Source organism: Bos grunniens, chromosome 4 (genome assembly GCF_055505025.1).
Source record: "Bos grunniens cultivar Pamir isolate PY7600 chromosome 4, Bosgru_T2T1.0, whole genome shotgun sequence".
NCBI classification, from domain to species: domain Eukaryota; kingdom Metazoa; phylum Chordata; class Mammalia; order Artiodactyla; family Bovidae; genus Bos; species Bos grunniens.
Window position 1 is genome coordinate 64,788,946 of NC_141168.1, and position 23,271 is coordinate 64,812,216.

The window sequence follows — 23,271 nt, forward strand, 5'->3', positions numbered from 1 at the left end:
ATCGCCATTTCCCCCCTCTACCTTTCTTGCTGCTACACTGGGCTTTGGGAAGCTGCCCCTTATAGGCTAATCAGCTTTGCCCTCTGGCTTCCAGGTAAATGTGGCCAATGGGAGATACCTGTAAGTGATCAGAGGAAAGAAGAGTGAGGGTGAGATATCAGTTCCCACCTCCTAGTTTGGTCATTACAGGCTGGCATCCAGCAAAGCCTGTACCGAGTGTCCGGCAACCCTATCCATATAGCTCTCCTCTCCAGGTTGGGTAACTGCTCACTACTCTTGCCTGTTATGGCCTAGGGGAGGTAACTTCCAAGGTACTGCATCACCCTTATGGTTTCCTTTAGATCCAATCATTTCTTTGTAAATATTCTCATTATTAAGCTCTTCTCAAATTATGTAGCTTTCTGTAACATCTTTTTTGCTACTGGGGCCCTGACTGATGAACAAGAGGACAGTGAGAGTACATAAATGTAGGCATCATAAAATGGTATAATTGAAATGATCCTATGTGAGACAGTGCAGGCAAAGGGGCAGTTGATAATAATTCCTGTAAATAATACATTTGAGAGGTGTTTGGTTTGTTAATTAAAAGGAATAACTATAATAATAGCTAGTATCTTATTAAATGTTAGACACAGGGACAGGTCTTTAAATGCATTGTCTTATAAATTTCATGAAGTAGGTATTATTCCATTTTATGGATATGAAAATCACGTCTTTTAGCAGTTGCATAACCTGATGTAGGTTACTCTTCCATCAGTGTCAGAGGGAGAATTCAGATTCATCTCTGCATGACTCTACATCATATTTGTATGGAGCTCTGAGGTATTTCCTGAATGCAAATACTTAAGTTTCTTAGACTAAGTTTATACATGACTGTTAATGGACTATGTCTAGAAGAATTGAGGTTGAGTTTGGGGAGTTATTTTCTAATCAGTTGCTTTAGTATTTTACTATTCTGGTGTGATTATTAAAAAGCTACAAAAATAATTTAACACTATTTTCCAGGGTGATTGACAAAGAGGTGCAGTCTTTGTATTGATTGAACTAATAATTTTTGATGGTTTCCAATGGTCACATTTGGAGAAGGAAATGGCAACCCACTCCAGTGTTCTTGCCTGGAGAATCCCAGGGACGGGGGAGCCTGGTGGGCTGTCGTCTCTGGGGTCGCACAGAGTTGGACACGACTGAAGCGACTTAGCAGTAGCAGCAGCAGTGTTCACATTAGATTGTGGGTAGCGTTAAGATAGAGCACACTTCAGGAAGAGGGGAGAAATTATTGACTTTATAGAAAGAGAAATGTATACATGTACATTTCTTGAAAAAGATTAACATTCCATATTGCATTTGCCACCAGAGGGAGTCATGTGAATGCCATAACATATTGACAAAGGAAAAGGAAAAATCATTAAATATTTTCTCCCAATTCCGCTGATATTTCAACAAGAATTCAGAATTTGGTAGAGCTTGTGTAACTATGAGAAAGGACTTAAACATCTCACTGTAGGGTTGGAAACAAAAGAAATGTCTTGCTTAAATTAATCATGCAGGGTAAGAGATAGATATCAAAACAAATAGACACAGTGCAGATTTTAGCAACACAAGCTTAATGTTATACTAAAACTAAAAAATCAAGCTGTGATTTATTTCGTTCCAAAAATCATTCTCTACTATTACCAAAATACTGTTCTAAAAAAAGTTTTGAAATCAACAATCTAATCAACAATTTAACTAATATTTCATTGTATTTTATTCTACCTTTATATTCCCTGTGCCAGGATGACTGTGATTGTTATTTTCAGTAAATAAAATAAAAGTGCATTGAAAAGCAACTTAATAGGTAGAAAGATTCTGCATCCAAAGAGTATTTGACGTATCTATGCTCTCTGAAAACTTGGCCAAGATTTTCTCAACTGGCAAATTATGGAGGGGGAATGGGCTATTTAATAACTGATAGATTTATAACTCAATTTATTTTATATTTAATTTTAGAATTGATCAGTTAACAGCATTTACTGAAAGCTACTATATACACAGTACTGAATTGTCCATTAAAATCAAGACCAAGTGATAATAAATCTTAGAAAGACGAGCTCTGAAATGATGTTTAATGCCTTATATAGATCACTAGTTCTCAAAATATGGTCTTTGCCAGCCCCAATACTATTGCCTGGGAACTTGTTCAAAATACAAATTCTCTTATTTCAGTCCCAGATCTGTGAATTCAGAAAGACTAGACATGGGGGCCTAGCAATCTGTGTTTTGACAAGCTCTGTAGATAATTCTAATGCTGCTGCTAAGTCATATCAGTCGTGTCCGACTCTGTGCAACCCCATAGACAGCAGCCCACCAGGCTCCTCTGTCCCTGGGATACTCCAGGCAAGAATACTGGAGTGCGTTGCCATTTCCTTCTCCAATGCATGAAAGTGAAAAGTGAAAGTGAAGTCACTCAGTCATCTCTGACTCTTTGAGACCCCATGGACTGTAGCCCACCAGGCTCCTCCATCCATGGGATTTCCCAGGCAAGATTACTGGAGTGGGTTGCCATTGCCTTCTCCCTTAGATAATTCTAATATGCACTTAAAGTGTGAATCAATGATAGAGATCTAAAATCTGATCTCTTCAAAGTATTATAAGTCCAGCAATTTATACAAATCGCAACATGAGCTTTCTGTTTTGTTGTAATAGCTATTTTCTTATGGGTAAATTAAATTTAAAAATAAAAATTAAATGAGTGATTATGGCAAAGAATTGCAACTTCTAGTAACACCAAATAGTCATAGATTAAAGTAATTGAGTTTAGAAATAATAAACAGATGGATTAGAGAAGCAAGAGTAAACAATACATACTTTCTGTTCAATGGCAGTGGAATTTATTTTTTCTCTGTCTCTACAAGCATTGCTTTGTCTAAAGATCACAATTTATTCATTTTTCCATTTATAATTTTGAGATTCTATGATTACTTAGGAACTTAGAAGATGCTCTAAAAACACATACTTTACAAGGGCAAAGTAAGATTTACCTAGAAAACTAGAAACAAGATTAATATTACAAGATGACTTTTATATCATATTGTCTGAGTTTTTCACAGAATACATGAATTACTTTATAATAGAAAATACATTTCCATTAAGTAAAAAGTGTTTAAAATTATTTTTTAAAGTCTAGCTGCAAGCAAGTAACTTTAATGTGACAAAAGATCTAGTTTTTAGTTTTCTTTACCTAATAAGTACTGAATTGTCAATATGACTAGCTGTGTCTTATATTGGCTCTTTCATATATGGTCAAGTACAGTGCAGTCTATTAGATTACAGGCATACCTTGGAGATACTGTGGGCTTGGTTTTAACCCAAAGCAAATAAAGCAAATATTGCAGCAAAACAAGTCACAAATGTTTTGGTTTCCCAGTGCATATAAAAGTGTTTACACTATACTGTGGACTATTAAGTGGGCAATAGGATGCTGTCTAAGACACTGATGTACATACCTTAATTAAAAACATTGTGTAGTTGCTAAGTCATGTCTGACTCTTTTGCAGCCCCATGGACTGCCAGGCTTCTCTGTCCATGGGATTTCCCAGGCAAGAATAATGGGGTGGACTGCCATTTCCTTCTCTAGGGAGTCTTCCCGACCCAGGGATTGAAGCCATGTCTCCAGCATTGGCAGATGGATTCTTTACCACTGAGCTACCAGGAAGACTCTAATTAAAAAATACTTCATTGCTAAAAAACGCTAACCATTATCTGAGCCTTTAGAAAGTCATAATTTTTGCTGGTAGAAGATCTTGTCTTCATATTGATAGCTCCTGACTTATCAGGGTATGGTGGTTGAACAATGGGGTGGCTGTGGCAATGCTTAAGGCAATGAAGTTTGCTGCATCAGCTGACTCTCTTTCATGAGTGATTTCTCTGTAGCATGAGAAGAAGTTTGCTACCTTTTTACCCACAGTAGAACTTCTTTCAAAACTGGAGCCAATCCTCTCAAGCCCTGCCGTTGTGTTTCAACTAATTTTATGTAATATTCTAAATCATTTATTGTCATTTCAGCAGTCTTCACCAGGAGAGGATTTCATCTCAAGAAATAACATTATTTGGTCTTTCATAGGGAGCACCTTCTCATCCATTAAAGTTTTATAGCAAGATTGTAGCAATTCACTCACATCCAGATCCACTTCTAGTTCTCTTGCTATTTCCACCACATCTTCAGTGGTGGAATTTGAAACAATTTAACTACTCCTCTGAAGTCTTGAACCTCTCAAAGTCATTCATGAGAGTTGGAATCAACTTCTTCCAAACTCCTGTTAATGTTGATATTTTGACCTCTTCCCATGAATCATGAATGTTCTTAGTAACGTCTAGAATGGTGAATCCTTTCCAGAAGGTTTTCTATAAATTTTGCCCAGATTCATCAGAGGAATTAATATCTATGCCAGTTGTAACCTTATAACCTGTATTTCTTAAATCATAAGACTTGAGAGTCAAAATGACTCCGTGATCCATGGGCTACAGATGAATGTTGTGATAGCAGGGAAGAAAACAACATTAATTTTGTACATCTCCACCAACATTCTTGGATGACCAGGTGTATTGTCAATGAGCAGTAATATTTTTTTTTTTTTCTGGGCAGCAGGTCTCAACAGTGGCCTTAAAACTTTCAGTAAACCAAATTGTAAACAGATGTACTGTCAGCCAAGCTTTGTTGTTCAATTTATAGAGCAGACACAGAGTAGGTGTAGCATAATTCTTGAGAGTCCTAGGATTTGGGGGATGGTAAATGAGCACTGGCTTCAACTTAAAGTCATTTATATCCTATCCCCATTGCTTCATCCATAAAATGGAAATAGTAATAGTTCATTCTTCATGTGGGGATTGTATGTGACAATGAAGGAAAAATACAGCCATTTAAAAATTAAATGTGGTGAGATTTCTTTTATTAGCTCCCAAAATACAAAGAAATAGATGAAGCTAAGTTTATGACTTATGAATATATAATTACTCTTGAGAACATGCCTCTTGCAACTTAAACATAGGTTTTTTTAAATTAAGATTTGATCTTATTTACTGCTATTACTTAGTGGCAGGTGTGTCCTAATCCTGTGATAAGAAAACCATTTCAAGTGAAGACGTTAATATCAATTGATGACAATTATGCAGCCTTTTGAAAATCCCAGGAATGTATCATATTTGTCATTGTAATTTTCAACTTTAAAAATTTATGAATCAAAAGCAGGGAGATCCAAAAATGGACAGGACATCTTGTTTTTCTTCAGTGTTTACAATGATTGAAATTTGGAACATTTTTCATATTTTAATTAAAATTTTTTTCTAGGTGCTAAATGAATATTGTTGATGTTAATATTGACATAAACCTTATTTTGTCTGAGTGTAATAAATGTTCAAGGAAGATACAGATAGTTGATAAAACCATGGGCACTCAGCAATCACTGGGAGTGATTAAAAGGCTACAGGTGTCAGGGAATCAACTGACACAGCTCATTTAAGACTACTGAGTAGCTTATGGTCTTCCCAAGTGGCTCAGTGGTAAAGTATCTGCCACCAGTGCAGGAGACACAAGACACGTGGATTGCATCACTTGTAAGAAAGATCTCCTGGAGAAGGAAACAGCAACCCACTCCAGTATTCTTGCCTGGAAAATCCCATGGACAGAGGAGCCTGGCGGGCACAGTCTATGGGGTCACAAAGAGTCAGACACAACTGAGCACACACGAACATCTGTGCACACACATTCAGTGGCTTATGAGCAGCACTCTGATGGAGATTTTTCTTCCCTGAACGAGAAAAGAAAGCAAGAAACTGAGACTAGAGAGATCACCTGTCATACAACTTAAAAGGAAGTGGACTTTTGATTCCTAGTCATTTAAAAAATATTTTTCAATGTAAGCAAATCCTTACAAAGTGGAAAGGGTGGATATACTATGATAAGAATATCTTCTTAATTCTCCATTACATTATTTTAAGTAGTACTTATCTATCCATAATATCCTGTTTCTGCTGTGCTGTGAAAAATAACTCAGATTCAAATTACATAAAAAAGAACTCTTCAAGGGAAAATATATCAATCCTTAAGATGATTTCTTTTGAACATATAATGTTGGAAGGTGCAGATGAGGCTAATGTGTTAAACATTTTTTTAAATTTTATTTTATTTTTAAACTTTACATAATTGTATTAGTTTTGCCAAATATCAAAATGAATCCGCCACAGGTATACATGTGTTCCCATCCTGAACCCTCCTCCTTCCTCCCTCCCCATACCATCCCTCTGGGTCGTCCCAGTGCACTAGCCCCAAGCATCCAGTAGCGTGCATCGAACCTGGACTGGCAACTCGTTTCATACATGATATTTTACATGTTTCAATGCCATTCTCCCAAATCTTCCCACCCTCTCCCTCTCCCACAGAGTTCATAAGACTGTTCTATACATCAGTGTCTCTTTTGCTGTCTCATACACAGGGTTATTGTTACCATCTTTCTAAATTCCATATATATGCGTTAGTATACTGTATTGGTGTTTTTCTTTCTGGCTTACTTCACTCTGTATAATAGGCTCCAGTTTCATCCACCTCAGTAGAACTGATTCAAACGTATTCTTTTTAATGGCTGAGTAATACTCCATTGTGTATATGTACCACAGCTTTCTTATCCATTCATCTGCTGATGGACATCTAGGTTGCTTCCATGTCCTGGCTATTATAAACAGTGCTGCGATGAACATTGGGGTACACGTGTCTCTTTCCTTTCTGGTTTCCTCAGTGTGTATGCCCAGCAGTGGGATTGCTGGATCATAAGGCAGTTCTATTTCCAGTTTTTTAAGGAATCTCCACACTGTTCTCCATAGTGGCTGTACTAGTTTGCATTCCCACCAACAGTATAAGAGGGTTCCCTTTTCTCCACACCCTCTCCAGCATTTATTATTTGTAGACTTTTGGATTGCAGCCATTCTGACTGGCATGAAATGGTACCTCATAGTGGTTTTGATTTGCATTTCTTTGATAATGAGTGATGTTGAGCATCTTTTCATGTGTTTGTTAGCCATCTGTATGTCTTCTTTGGAGAAATGTCTATTTAGTTCTTTGGCCCATTTTTTGATTGGGTCGTTTATTTTTCTGGAGTTGAGCTGTAGGAGTTGCTTGTATATTTTTGAGATTAGTTGTTTGTCAGTTGCTTCATTTGCTATTATTTTCTCCCATTCTGAAGGCTGTCTTTTCACCTTGCTAATAGTTTCCTTTGATGTGCAGAAGCTTTTAAGGTTAATTAGGTCCCATTTGTTTATTTTTGCTTTTATTTCCAATATTCTGGGAGGTGGGTCATAGAGGATCCTGCTGTGATGTATGTCGGAGAGTGTTTTGCCTATGTTCTCCTCTAGGAGTTTTATAGTTTCTGGTCTTACATTTAGATCTTTAATCCATTTTGAGTTTGTTTTTGTGTATGGTGTTAGAAAGTGTTCTAGTTTCATTCTTTTACAAGTGGTTGACCAGATTTCCCAGCACCACTTGTTAAAGAGATTGTCTTTTCTCCATTGTATATTCTTGCCTCCTTTGTCAAAGATAAGGTGTCCATATGTGCGTGGATTTATCTCTGGGCTTTCTATTTTGTTCCATTGATCTATATTTCTGTCTTTGTGCCAGTACCATACTGTCTTGATAACTGTGGCTTTGTAGTAGAGCCTGAAGTCAGGTAGGTTGATTCCTCCAGTTCCATTCTTCTTTCTCAAGATCGCTTTGGTTATTCGAGGTTTTTTTGTATTTCCATACAAATTGTGAAATTATTTGTTCTATCTCTGTGAAGAATACTGTTGGTAGCTTGATAGGGATTGCATTGAATCTATAAATTGCTTTGGGTAGTATACTCATTTTCACTATATTGATTCTTCCAATCCATGAACATGGTATATTTCTCCATCTATTAGTGTCTTCTTTGATTTCTTTCACCAGTGTTTTATAGTTTTCTATGTATAGGTCTTTACTTTCTTTAGGTAGATATATTCCTAAGTATTTTATTCTTTCCGTTGCAATGGTGAATGGAATTGTTTCCTTAATTTCTCTTTCAGTTTTCTCATTATTAGTGTATAGGAATGCAAGGGATTTCTGTGTGTTGATTTTATATCCTGCAACTTTACTATAATCATTGATTAGTTCTAGTAATTTTCTGGTGGAGTCTTTAGGGTTTTCTATGTAGAGGATCATATCATCTGCAAACAGTGAGAGTTTTACTTCTTCTTTTCCAATTTGGATTCCTTTTATTTCTTTTTCTGCTCTGATTGCTGTGGCCAAAACTTCCAAAACTATGTTGAATAGTAATGGTGAAAGTGGGCACCCTTGTCTTGTTCCTGACTTTAGAGGAAATGCTTTCAATTTTTCACCATTGAGGATAATGTTTGCAGTGGGTTTGTCATATATAGCTTTTATTATGTTGAGGTATGTTCCTTCTATTCCTGCTTTCTGGAGAGTTTTTATCATAAATGGGTGTTGAATTTTGTCAAAGGCTTTCTCTGCATCTATTGAGATAATCATATGGTTTTTATTTTTCAATTTGTTAATGTGGTGTATTACATTGATTGATTTGCGGATATTGAAGAATCCTTGCATCCCTGGGATAAAGCCCACTTGGTCATGGTGTATGATCTTTTTAATGTGTTGTTGGATTCTGATTGCTAGAATTTTGTTAAGGATTTTTGCATCTATGTTCATCAGTGATATTGGCCTGTAGTTTTCTTTTTTTGTGGGATCTTTGTCAGGTTTTGGTATTAGGGTGATGGTGGCCTCATAGAATGAGTTTGGAAGTTTACCTTCCTCTGCAATTTTCTGGAAGAGTTTGAGCAGGATAGGTGTTAGCTCTTCTCTAAATTTTTGGTAGAATTCAGCTGTGAAGCCGTCTGGACCTGGGCTTTTGTTTGCTGGAAGATTTTTGATTACAGTTTCAATCTCCGTGCTTGTGATGGGTCGGTTAAGATTTTCTATTTCTTCCTTGTCGAGTTTTGGAAAGTTGTACTTTTCTAAGAATTTGTCCATTTCTTCCACGTTGTCCATTTTATTGGCATATAATTGTTGATAGTAGTCTCTTATGATCCTTTGTATTTCTGTGTTGTCTGTTGTGATCTCTCCATTTTCATTTCTAATTTTATTGATTTGATTTTTCTCCCTTTGTTTCTTGATGAGTCTGGCTAATGGTTTGTCAATTTTATTTATCCTTTCAAAGAACCAGCTTTTGGTTTTGTTGATTTTTGCTATGGTCTCTTTTGTTTCTTTTGCATTTATTTCTGCTCTAATTTTTAAGATCTCTTCTACTAACCCTGGGGTTCTTCATTTCTTCCTTTTCTAGTTGCTTTAGGTGTAGAGTTAGGTTATTTATTTGACTTTTTTCTTGTTTCTTGAGGTGTGCCTGTATGCTATGAACTTTCCCCTTAGGACTGCTTTTACCATGTCCCACAGGTTTTGGGTTGTTTTTTCATTTTCATTCGTTTCTATGCAAATTTTGATTTCTTTTTTGATTTCTTCTGTGATTTGTTGGTTATTCAGCAGCGTGTTGTTCAGCCTCCATATGTTGGAATTTTTAATAGTTTTTCTCCTGTAATTGAGGTCTAATCTTACTGCATTGTGATCAGAAAAGATGCTCGGAATGATTTCTATTTTTTGAATTTACCAAGGCTAGATTTATGGCCCAGGATGTGATCTATCCTGGAGAAGGTTCCATGTGCACTTGAGAAAAAGGTGAAATTCATTGTTTTGGGATGAAATGTCCTATAGATATCAATTAGGTCTAACTGGTCTATTGTATCATTTAAAGTTTGTGTTTCCTTGTTAATTTTCTGTTTAGTTGATCTATCCATAGGTGTGAGTGGGGTATTAAAGTCTCCCACTATTATTGTGTTATTGTTAATTTCTCCTTTCATACTTGTTAGCATTTGTCTTACATACTGCGGTGCTCCCGTGTTGGGTGCATATATATTTATAATTGTTATATCTTCTTCTTGGATTGATCCTTTGATCATTATGTAGTGACCATCTTTGTCTCTTTTCACAGCCTTTGTTTTAAAGTCTATTTTATCTGATATGAGTATTGCTACTCCTGCTTTCTTTTGGTCCCTATTTGCATGGAAAATCTTTTTCCAGCCCTTCACTTTCAGTCTGTATGTGTCCCCTGTTTTGAGGTGGGTCTCTTGTAGACAACATATGTAGGGGTCTTGTTTTTGTATCCATTCAGCCAGTCTTTGTCTTTTGGTTGGGGCATTCAACCCATTTACGTTTAAGGTAATTACTGATAAGTATGATCCCTTTGCCATTTACTTTATTGTTTTGGGTTTGAATTTATACCCCGTTTTTGTGTTTCCTGTCTAGAGAATATCCTTTAGTATTTGTTGGAGAGCTGGTTTGGTGGTGCAGAATTCTCTCAGCTTTTGCTTGTCTGAAAAGCTTTTGATTTCTCCTTCATACTTGAATGAGATCCTTGCTGGGTACAATAATCTGGGCTGTAGGTTATTTTCTTTCATCATTTTAAGTATGTCTTGCCATTCCCTCCTGGCTTGAAGAGTTGCTATTGAAAGATCAGCTGTTATCCTTATGGGAATTCCCTTGTGTGTTATTTGTTGTTTTTCCCTTGCTGCTTTTAATATTTGTTCTTTGTGTTTGATCTTTGATAATTTGATTAATATGTGTCTTGGGGTGTTTCTCCTTGGGTTTATCCTGTTTGGGACTCTCTGGGTTTCTTGGACTTTGGTGATTATTTCCTTCCCCATTTTAGGGAAGTTTTCAACTATTATCTCCTCAAGTATTTTCTCATGGTCTTTCTTTTTGTCTTCTTCTTCTGGGACCCCTATGATTCGAATGTTGTAGCGTTTAATATTGTCTTGGAAGTCTCTGAGATTGTCCTCATTTCTTTTAATTCGTTTTTCTTTTATCCTCTCTGATTCATTTATTTCTACCATTCTAACTCACTAATCCTATCTTCTGCCTCTGTTATTCTACTATTTGTTGCCTCCAGAGTGTTTTTAATTTCATTTATTGCATTATTCATTATATATTGACTCTTTTTTATTTCTTCTAGGTCCTTGTTAAACCTTTCTTGTATCTTTTCAACCCTTATCTCCAGGCTATTTATCTGTGATTCCATTTTAATTTCAAGATTTTGGATCAATTTCACTATCATTATTCGAAATTCTTTATCAGGTAGATTCCCTATCTCTTCCTCTTTGGTTTGGTGGTCATTTATCCTGTTCCTTTATCTGCTGGGTATTCCTCTGTCTCTTCATCTTGTTTAAATTGCTGAGTTTGGGGTGTCCTTTCTGTATTCTGGCAGTTTGTGGCGTTTCCTCACTGTGTGTGGGTTTGTACAGGTGGCTTGTCAAGGTTTCCTGGTTAGGGAAGCTTGTGTTGGTGTTCTGGTGGGTGGAGCTGTATTTCTTCTCTCTGGAGTGTAATGAAATGTCCAGTAATGAGTTATGAGATGTCTATGGTTTTGGGGTGACTTTGGGCAGCCTGTATCTTGAAGCTCAGAGCTGTGTTCCTTTGTTGCTGGAGAATTTGCTTGGTGTGTCTTGCCCTGGAACTTTTTGGCCCTTGTTTGGTGCTTGGTTTCCGTGTCGGTATGGAGGCGTTTGATAAGCTCCTGTCAATTAATGTTCCTTGGAGTCAGGAGTTCCCTGGAGTCAGGGTTTGGACTTAAGCCTCCTGCTTCCAGTTATCGGTCTTATTTTTACAGTAGTTTCAAAACTTCTCCTTCTATACAGCACCATTGATAAAACATCTACATTAAAGATGAAAAGTTTCTCTATTGTGAGGGTCACTCAGAGAGGTTCACAGCGTTACATGGAGAAGAGAAGAGGGAGGAGGGAGTTAGAGGTGACCCGAATGAGATGAGGTGGAATCAATAGTGGAGAGAGTGGGCTAGCCAGTAGTCACTTCCTTATGTGCACTCCACAACTGGACCACTCAGAGATGTTCACGGAGTTATACAGAGAAGAGAAGGAGGAGGAAGGAGACAGAGGTGGCCAGAACGATAAAAGGGGGGAATGAAAAGGGGGGATCCAGCCAGTAATCAGTTCCCTAAGTGTTCTCCACTGTCTGGAACATACAGAAATTCACAGAGTTGGGTAGAGTAGAGAGGGGTTAGGGAGGAGACACAGGTGACCTGGTGGAGAAAAAGGAGAGTCCAAAGGGAGAGAGAGCACTCAAGCCAGTAATCTTGCTCCCTAGTGAAAAATGGGTCCTGAAGATTGGGTTCTTAAAGGTACAAAATTGGTAACAAATACATAAAAGCAAAAATTAAAAATTTAGAGTACAGTTTGGAATTTCAAAAATATGATGTTAAAGAAAAGAAGAAGGAAAAGAAAGACAGAAAAAACAAACAAAGAAAAACAAACAAGGTTGCGAAAATTATAAAGAAAATACAGGTACAAAATTGATAACTAATACCAAAAAGCAAAAATTAAAAATCTAGAGTAGAGTTTGGAATTTCAAAAATACAATGTTAAAAAAAAAGGAAGAAGAAAAATGAGAAAACAAACAAACAAAAACAAACAATGTCGCAAAAATTATAAAGAAAATACAGGTACAAAATTGATATCAAATACCAAAAAGCATAAATTAAAAATCTAGAGTAGAGTTTGGAATTTCAGGTATACAATGTTATATAAAAGAAGAAGAGAAAGAAACAGAGGAAAAAAAAAAAAGTCACAGAAATTATAAAAAAACTATAGGTACAAAATTGATAACATATACCAAAAAGCTAAAATTAAAAATCTGGAGTAGAGTTTGGAATTTCAAAAATACAATGTTAAAGAAAAGAAGAAAACAAACAACAAACAAACAAAAAAAACAAAACAAGGTCAAAAAATTATAAAATATATATATATGAAGTTTGCTGAAGAAGAAAAAAATAGGGTTTTTTGTTTTTGTTTTTGTTTTTGTTTTGCAAAGTAATAGGTTATAAAAGTGAAGATTGAAGGAACAATAGAGGACTTAACATTTTTTTTTTAATTAAAAAAAAAAGAAAAGAAAGAAGAATGACCGTAAAAATAGTAAAAATATATCTAGGACTTTCTCTGGTTTTGTTGTGAGTATTGTGGGTTCAGTTCATTTTTGGCTAGTTCCTTGGTCCGACATATATTTCTCAAGATCTGTAGGCCCTTTCCTATGTAGTCCGTAGTAACCACGGGGTTTTAATCTATTGCCTGTAGCTTCCAAGGCGTTTCCCTCTGTTATAGCTTCTTCTGTTTGCTGGTCTCTTCAGTGTCTGGTTTCTGTCCTGACACAAAGGGGATGGTGGAGGACACTTTTTTTTTTTTTTTTTTTTTAGGCTCACTTGTTCAGTCGCGCTGTGGGGAGGGAGGGAGGGATGCTGCAAACAAATAACACTGGCGTGCGCCCGCAATGCCTCAGCCACACTGGGTCTGCCCCCGCTCACGGCGCGTGTAGCCTCCCTGCCCACACTGCTCGGGCTCTAGGTTGTTCCGCCAGGAACAATCCGAGGCTGGCCCTGGGCTGCATGCACCTCCCAGGTCCAAGCCGCTCAGGTTCAGGCACTCGGGTAGTCCTCAGAGGCGCAGACTCAGTTGGGCCTGCGTTTTGTGCTCTTCCCAGGTCCGAGCAGCTCAGGTGATGAGGTGTTTGGCGAGCGCCAATGCTGCGACTTATCGCCTCCCCGCCACTCGGTTATCTGGGTGTAAAACTGGCGCACCTTCTCAGGCAGATGTTGACCGTCCAGACCCCCAAGAAGTTTTAGTTAGCAAAGAAGCCTGCTTACAGTTTTATAGATAATGTCTCTCTGGGGCTGCGATTGCCCTCTTCCGGCTCTGGCTGCCTGTCACCGGAGGGGGAAGGTCTGCAGCCGGCTATCTCTGTTCAGTCCTTTGTTCCGTGCGCGGGCCTGGCGGTGTCTTAGGTTAGGGCTAGCTTTTCGCGAGGTAGATATCCCGCAGTCTGGTTTGCTAGCCCAAATTATTTCCCTCAGATAGCGCTCAGGGTATTCAGGCCAGATTCTTACTCTCAGCGATGCAGCCCGCGCCGTGCCTCCCTGCCCAGCCCCCGCTTGCTAATGGTGTGTGCAGGCCTCTGCGCTGCTTCTCCGCTGGGGGAGTTACCATAGGGCTCACAATCTGCGAGTTTTAATTGTTTGTTTATTTTTTCTCCCTGTTATGTTGTCCTCTGTGCTTCCAAAGCTTGGCACAGATTCGGCAGTGAGAAGGTTTCCTGGTGTTTGGGAAACTTCTCTCTTTTTAAGACTGCCTTCCCAGGACAGAACTCCGTCCCTCCCTCTTTTGTCTCTTTTTTTGTCTTTTATATTTTTTCCTACCTCCTTTTGAAGAGTTGGATTGCTTTTCTGGGTGCCTGATGTCCTCTGCCGGCATTCAGAAGTTGTTTTGTGGAATGTACTCGATGTTTAAATGCTCTTTTGATGAATTTGTGGGGGAGAAAGTTTTCTCCCCGTCCTGCTCCTCCACCATCTTGGCTCCTCCAACCAAACATTTTTGTTGTAAACATCTTTCATGATATTTGAAAAACAGTTTATTCTAAAGTTCGAAATTGTTTTTTCCAGCTTGGTTTTCACTGTGCTTTTGCTTGATTAAGAGAAGAGATGACTACAAATAAGATAGAGGTTAATGATTTATGAAACCCCTTGTATCAAAAGCTGGGCTACTGTCCCACTGCCCCCAGGAATCATGAATGATAAATTAGTATGTTACCAGTAGGTTATTCATTGTAGTGGTGAATCATCGAATTTGCTGGCTTTCTCCTGTGGCTCTAGGCTTTCATTTTTCAGTCAGACTAAATGTTCTATCTAGGATCACAGTTTAGAGTGACCTAACCTGTCCTGCTTTATTGACTATGCCAAAGCCTTTGATTATGTGGATCACAATAAACTGTGGAACATTCTGAAAGAGATGGGAATACCAGACCACCTGCCCTGCCTCTTGAGAAACCTGTATGCAGGTCAGGAAGCAACAGTTAGAACTGGACATGGAACAATAGACTGGTTCCAAATAGGAAAAGGAGTTCGTCAAGGCTGTATATTGTCACCCTGCTTATTTAACTTCTATGCAGAGTACATCATGAGAAACGCTGGGCTGGAAGAAGCACAAGCTGGAATCAAGATTGCCAGGAGAAATATCAATAACCTCAGATATGCAGATGACACCACCCTTATGGCAGAAAGTGAAGAGGAACTAAAAAGCCTTTTGATGAAAGTGAAAGAGGAGAGTGAAAAAGTTGGCTTAAAGCTCAACATTCAGAAAACTAAGATCATGGCATCTGGTCCCATCACTTCATGGGAAATAGATGGGGAAACAGTGTCAGACTTTATTTTGGGGGGCTCCAAAATCACTGCAGATGGTGACTGCAGCCATGAAATTAAAAGAGGCTTACTCCTTGGAAGGAAAGTTATGACCAACCTGCTGCTGCTGCTGCTAAGTTGCTTCAGTCGTGTCTGACTCTGTGCGACCCCATAGATGGCAGCCCACCAGGTTCTGCCATCCCTGGGATTCTCCAGGCAAGAACACTGGAGTGGGTTGCCATTTCCTTCTCCAATGCATGAAAGTGAAAAGTGAAAGGGAAGTCGCTCAGTCATGTCCGACTCTTCGCGACCCCATGGACTGCAGCCTACCAGGCTCCTCCGTCCATGGGATTTTCCAGGCAAGAGTACTAGAGTGGGGAGCCATCGCCTTCTGCTGATGACCAACCTAGATAGCATATTAAAAAGCAGAGACATTACTTTGCCAACAAAGGTCCGTCTAGTCAAGGCTATGGTTTTACCAGTGGTCATGTATGGATGTGAGAGTTGGACTGTGAAGAAAGCTGAGCGCTGAAGAATTGATGCTTTTGAACTGTGGTGTTGGAGAAGACTCTTGAGAGTCCCTTGGACTACAAGGAGATCCAACCAGTCTTTCCTAAAGGAGATCAGATGTATTCTTTTTAATGGCTGAGTAATACTCCATTGTGTATATGTACCACAGCTTTCTTATCCATTCATCTGCTGATGGACATCTAGGTTGCTTCCATGTCCTGGCTATTATAAACAGTGCTGCGATGAACATTGGGGTACATGTGTCTCTTTCCCTTCTGGTTTCCTCAGTGTGTATGCCCAGCAGTGGGATTGCTGGATCATAAGGCAGTTCTATTTCCAGTTTTTTAAGGAATCTCCACACTGTTCTCCATAGTGGCTGTACTAGTTTGCATTCCCACCAACAGTGTAAGAGGGTTCCCTTTTCTCCACACCCTCTCCAGCATTTATTATTTGTAGACTTTTGGATCGCAGCCATTCTGACTGGTGTGAAATGGTACCTCATAGTGGTTTTGATTTGCATTTCTCTGATAATGAGTGATGTTGAGCATCTTTTCATGTGTTTGTTAGCCATCTGTATGTCTTCTTTGGAGAAATGTCTATTTAGTTCTTTGGCCCATTTTTTGATTGGGTCATTTATTTTTCTGGAGTTGAGCTGTAGGAGTTGCTTGTATATTTTTGAGATTAGTTGTTTGTCAGTTGCTTCATTTGCTATTATTTTCTCCCATTCTGCAGATGAATGGATAAGAAAGCTATGGTACATATACACAATGGAGTATTAGCCATTAAAAAGAATACATTTGAATCAATTCTAATGAGGTGGATGAAACTGGAGCCTATTATACAGAGTGAAGTAAGCCAGAAGGAAAAACATAAATACAGTATACTAACACATATATATGGAATTTAGAAAGATGGTAACAATAACCCAGTGTACGAGACAGCAAAAGAGACACTGATGTATAGAACAGTCTTATGGACTCTGTGGGAGAGGGAGAGGGTGGGAAGATTTGGGAGAATGGCAATGAAACATGTAGAATATCATGTAAGAAACGAGTTGCCAGTCCAGGTTCGATGCACGATACTGGATGCTTGGGGCTAGTGCACTGGGACGACCCAGAAGGATGGTGTGGGGAGGGAGGAGGGAGGAGGGTTCAGGATGGGGAACACATGTATGCCTGTGGCGGATTCATTTTGATATTTGGCAAAACTAATACAATTATGTAAAGTTTAAAAAAAAAAATAATAAAGGAGATCAGTCCTGGGTGTTCATTGGAGGGATTGATGCTGAAGCTGCAACTCCAATACTTTGGCCACCTCATGCAAAGAGTTGACTCATTGGAAAAGACTCTGATGCTGGGAGGAATTGGGGGCAGGAGGAGAAGGGGACGACAGAGGATGAGATGGCTAGATGGCATCACCGACTCGATGCAGACGAATTTTAGTGAACTCTGGGAGTTGGTGATGACAGGGAGGCCTGGCATGCTGCGATTCATGGGGTTGCAAAGAGTCGGACACGACTGAGCGACTGAACTGAACTGAACATTTATCCACTCTTTCACCATTTTTTAGATCCTTATATCTATCATTTTCTGACTTCTTTTAAAAAATGATTCTGTTTTAAAATTTATATCATTTTCCAGTAATGGATTTAAGTTGTTTTAGTGTAGCCTGCTATTTGTTTATAGAAATAAACATGAGTTCTATCTTTAATACTATTATTGGAAATAAGAATGTTGTTATTAATATTTTCAGTAATAGAGCCTTCACCTGTATGCTGCTGCTGCTACTGCTGCTAAGTCGCTTCAGTCATGTCCGACTCCCACCAGGCTCCCCTGTCCCTGGGATTCTCCAGGCAAGAACACTGGAGTGGGTTGCCATTTCCTTCTCCAATGCATGAAAGTGAAAAGTGAAAGTGAAGTCGCTCAGTCGTGTCTGACTCTTAGTGACCCCATCGACTGCAGCCTACCGGGCTCCTCCGTCCATGGGATTTTCCAGGCAAGAGTACTAGAGTGGGGTACCATTGTCTTCTCTGCTTCACCTGTATAGTGATATGTGAATTCTCTTCTCCTACTGCTTCAAAAAGCTTTTCATTAGCTCTCGATTTTTCTCTATCTAGAATAAATTACTGAATTTTTCTAGTATATTATGGAGAAGGCAATGGCACCCCACTCCAGTACTCTTGCCTGGAAAATCCCATGGACGGAGGGGCCTGGTAGGCTGCAGTCCATGGGGTCACTAAGAGTCGGACACGACTGAGCGACTTCCCTTTCACTTTTTACTTTCATGCATTGGAGAGGGAAATGGCAACCCACTCCAGTGTTCTTGGCTGGAGAATCCCAGGGATAGGGGAGCCTGGTGGGCTGCTCTCTGTGGGGTCGCACAGAGTCGGACACGATTGAAGCGACTTAGCAGCAGCAGCAGTATATTATGGCCAACATAAAGATAATTATTTGAAAACAATTTTACAGGCATAAACACACATATACTCTTCTTCTTCTTGTATACCTATTTCTAATTTTATTTGTGATTTGGCATTTCTATGTATAAATTTATCCTGAATGACAGATTTTTTATGTAATCCAGGAAGACTTTTTTTTTCTTTTGTTGTTCAGTTGCTAAGTTTTGTCTGACTCTTTGTGACCCCACTTACTGCAGCATGCCAGCCTCCCCTGTCTTTCACTATCTCCTGGAGTTTGCTCAGATTCATGTCCACTGAGTTGGTGATGCTATCTAACCATCTCATCCTCTGTTGCCCACTTCTCCTTTTGCCCTCAATCTTTCCCAGCATCAGGGTCTTTTCAAATGAGTCAGTTCTTCACATCAGGTGGCCAAATAATTGGAGTTTCAGCTTCAGCATCAGTGCTTCCAATGAATATTCAGGACTGTTTTCCTTTAGGATGGAGTGGTAGGATCTCTTTGCAGTCCAAGGGACTCTCAAGAGTCTTCTCCAACACCACAGTTCAAAAGCATCAATTCTTCAGTGCTCAACTTTCTTATAATCCAACTCTCACATTCATACATGACTACTGCAAAACCTATAGCTTTGACTAGATAGGCCTTTGTTGGCAAAGTAATGTCTCTGCTTTTTAATATGCTGTCTAGGTTGGTCATAGCTTTTCTTCCAAGGAGCAAGCATCTTTTAATTTCATGGCTGCAGTCACCATCTGCAGTGATTTTTCTTACTCTAAAGAAATTTGAAGTTAATATTAATTACAACCAGTTATTACTAGTAAATGTTTAATAACCAGCTCTCTAGGGAAAAAAAAAAAAAAGCTTAACTAGTGGTGTTTGCTAATCTCCATGGTGTAAATAATTTCACCATGGCTGATTTCAACTACCAACCTGTTGTCATTGAAATGCTGAGTGGGAAGATAATGCATGTAATTGGTTCTCTCAAACTAGTATGAGCCAACTGTAGCCAACCAGCGATTTTAGTTCCATTTTTATAAATACTCAGTTGACCTAATAAAAATTGAAATTACAAGGTTTTAAATGAAGTTTTTAAAAGTCCTAATATATTTTGTTATATGCTAAATTAATATATATGTATGTTTTGTGTTTTTCTTTTTTTTACTTGCTTGTTTTTGAGAGGAGTGAAGCAAGAAAATTATCTGAGTACTTCTAAATAGATGATCATTGCAGGAAACTCTTTGTTACAACAAATCCCAGACATCAGAAATAGAGCCAGGTTGTCAGAGACATGGTTTTTCCTGTGGTCATGTATGGATGTGAGAGTTGGACTGTGAAGAAGGCTGAGCGCCGAAGAATTGATGCTTTTGAACTGTGGTGTTGGAGAAGACTCTTGAGAGTCCCTTGGACTGCAAGGAGATCCAGCCAGTCCATTCTGAAGGAGATCAGCCCTGGGATTTCTTTGGAAGGAATGATGTTAAAGCTGAAACTCCAGTACTTGGGCCACCTCATGTGAAGAGTTGACTCATTGGAAAAGACTCTGATGCTGGGAGGGATTGGGGGCAGGAGGAGAAGGGGACGACAGAGGATGAGATGGCTGGATGGCATCACTGACTCGATGGACGTGAGTCTGAGTGAACTCCAGGAGTTGGTGATGGACAGGGAGGCCTGGCGTGCTGCGATTCATGGGGTTGCAAAGAGTCGGACACAACTGAGCGACTGATCTGATCTAATCTGTCAGAGACATGAATTACCCCAAATCTTTTTTTATTTGGAGAGAAATCCCTCTAACACTGACTTTATTGCTGCTATTTTTATTATTTGCGATCTGTAACACTGATGCGGAGAAGGCAATGGCACCCCACTCCAGTACTCTTGCCTGGAAAATCCCATGGACGGAGGAGCCTGGTGGGCTGCAGTCCATGGGGTCGCTAAGAGTCGGACACGACTGAGCGACTTCACTTTCATTTTTCACTTTAATGCATTGGAGAAGGAAATGGCAACCCACTCCAGTGTTCTTGCCTGGAGAATCCCAGGGACGGGGGAGCCTGGTGGGCTGCCGTCTATGGGGTTGCACAGAGTCGGACACAACTGAAGTAACTTAGCAGCAGCAGCAACACTGGTGAGTAGAAAGCATCCCTCTACAGTGAGTTTAATGATTTTGAAAACATAAAGGTTTTTCTGTTGTTGTTTATAAAAAGGGTAATTTAGAATAGTGTTCTCCAAACTGAAGTTCATAAGTGGGTATGGGTCTAAGAACTGTGAGCAGAAACAGGCAAAAGTTGAAGTAAGGATTTGGAAACTTCTACAGTAATTTTTCGACATTGCTGCAACATTCTAGTTCATGATCAGTGGACTCATAAGCTACGACTGTAGTCATTGAATGGGAATAGACAGTTTAGGCTTTAGTTATACTTTTAAAGAGTCATTTGGTATATCTATGATGAGGGATTGAGGATTAATTTTGAAAATATAACACTTGCCTCATTTTGTGTAGAAGTTAAGAGTATCTTGAGCTTGCCAGAATTGCTTTAAAAATCTTTTGCATTCCTATTGATAGTCTTCTGCAAGACTGGTTTCTCTACTTTTGAGTGTTATTAAAAACAAGAAGCAGCTGTTTAGAAATACATTGTTGTCAGTCCTATCTCGATTAGATAATATGACAAGCAAGAAGCAAGCTCATTTATTGCACGAAAACATTAAGTATTGATACCTTGGTGTTTCTTTGAAGTGTATGAATAGGCATTTAATATGGGAAATCGCTATTTCCTCACATAGTCTTCAGTTACTATTGTGGAATGACAAAAAAGTACAAGTGTGTTAGAAATCACTTAGTTTTGCAGTTCTTTGTAATTCTTTTTCTCTGCTTTGGTTATGTTTCTTTTGAGTACATCTATTGAAATTTTATGTAATTTTATATGTTTATTGCACCTGATGATAATAAATTAAGCTTGTCTTTATTTTTATTGCATTTTATAAAAATATTGGTCAACATGGAAACACTGGGCCTTCTCCACAGATAGTTTGAAAAGCACTAGGCTAGAACAATAACTGGGTAAGGAAGTTGTTCAATAATTACTTATTAGACAAATGGAAAGTTAGAGCTTTCAATAAGGTATAGATAGAACCTGAGGTTTTTTATATCTCACATTATTATAAATTAACAGTTAATAGCAAATCTAAAAAAGCATATGTTGTTAGTCATAAGATAACTTACTTACAGACTGTAACTTGCTTTACTTGGTATTAGTAATAGAAATGGAGAAGGCAATGGCAACCCACTCCAGTACTCTTGCCTGGAAAATCCCATGGATGGAGGAGCCTGGTAGGCTGCAGTCCATGGGGTCACTAAGAGTCGGACACAACTGAGTTTTACTTTTCACTTTCATGCATTGGAGAAGGAAATGGCAACCCACTCCAGTGTTCTTGCCTGGAGAATCCCAGGGACAGAGGAGCCTGGTAGGAGGCCGTCTATGCGGTCGCACAGAGTTGGACACGACTGAAGTGACTTAGCAGCAGTAGCAGCAGCAGTAGTAGAAATTTTCATTTATCTTCCCCGAATGGAATTTGCTGCATTCTCTAGTGTGGCTACAATAGAGTCTAGGGTCATATTAGGCAAAATCATCTTTGAAAAAAATACAAATCTAGTTATGCTAGTCACTTCTCTGCTTGAAATCCTTTAATGGCTTCTCATCACATTTAGAATAAAATCTAGAATCTTTTTAATAATATGCAAGGTCCTACAGGGTCTGTACCCCACTACCCACCTGACTTTATCTTACCTTTAGAATACTCTAGTCATACTGTTCATAAATGTTTCTTGAATAAGCCAAGCATGCTCTCATCTCAGGGCCCTTTTCTTGATGGTCCCTCTACTGCATACTCTCTGCCTAAATCTGTCCACAGTTGACTCTTCCTCATCCTTTGAGATTTCAGATCAATATCACATTCTAGAGTCTTTCCTTTCACTTCTGTGGCTTATCTATCCTATGACCTTCATTTATCATCATCATGAACCTATCATTATTTGAAATTATCTTTGTTCTTTGTTTGATTTTTTCCTCTGGGGCTTCCCTGGTGGCTCAGATGGTAAATAATCTGTCTGCAATGTGGGAGACCAGGGTTCAATCCCTGGATGGGGAAGATCCCCTGGAGGAGGAAATGGCAACCCAGCCTGGTATTCTTGCTTCAAAAATTCCACGGACAGAAGAGCTTGGTGGGCTACAGTCCATGGGATCGCAAAGAGTTGGACATGATTGAGCATGCAGGCCATTGTTCTCTTCCTTTCCACTAGAAAGCAAGCTGCATGAGAGTGGGAACCTTGTATTTTTTTTGTTTGTGCCTGTATCCTCAAAGCCTAGTATTCTAGGAAGATTCTAGCATGTAACAGGTATTCAATAAATATGTTTTTTAAATTAATTTACTTTTTTGAATGAAGGATAATTGCTTTACAGACTTTTGTTGTTTTCTGTCAAATATCAACAAGAATCAACCATAGGTAAACATATGCCCCCTCACTCCTATCTCCCTCCCCATCCCTCCGCTAGATTGTTACAGAGCCCCTAAATATCTGCTTAATAAATGGATGGATGGGGGAGAAAAAGCATTTGAAATGTGCTGACAACACTAAACCACTTGAATTGACAGTGATGAGAGACTTGGAAAAGCCATTTCACCAAAGAGAAGAATAAGCCAGTGGAGGCCACATTGTCAATGTAAAAGCATTCATCTATGGAAGTGAGATATGTTTCTCAATAGGTGGATAAACTCCACTTCCCATGGTATACATAATGATGTAATCACATCCCCCCCCGCCCCAAATCTAAGATTCCTTATCTTCAATAAGCTCACTGATCCATTTTTTCTTTAAGAAGTCCAACACATTTCATACACCCCTCTGGAAAAATCAAGTATTTGTTACAGAACACAAGTTCTTAAGCTGTACCCATAGATTATCTGAAATTGGATGCCATCTGTGAATATGTACATTTTTTAAAAGGAAAATATCATAGCTTTCATCAGATTCTAAATAGGTCCGTGATTCCTAAAAGATTAAGAACTTCTTTTA

The 23,271-nt window shown here is 38.8% G+C and overlaps 1 long non-coding RNA gene across 3 annotated transcripts in view; it reads left to right on the forward strand.

Moving 5' to 3' along the window:
• Nucleotides 1–23,271, forward strand: part of LOC147374269 (uncharacterized) — an 83,554-nt gene that overhangs the window by 22,442 nt on the left and 37,841 nt on the right. Inside the window, exon 3 of one of the 3 annotated variants that reach the window (XR_015162576.1) lies at nucleotides 22,290–22,622. The exons of 1 other annotated variant lie outside the window; for it this stretch is intronic. This is a non-coding gene — a long non-coding RNA (uncharacterized LOC147374269). Of the gene's footprint in view, nucleotides 1–19,385; nucleotides 21,164–22,289; nucleotides 22,623–23,271 lie in introns of those variants that run through there. One more of the 3 variants, XR_015162574.1, reaches the window with a different exon arrangement.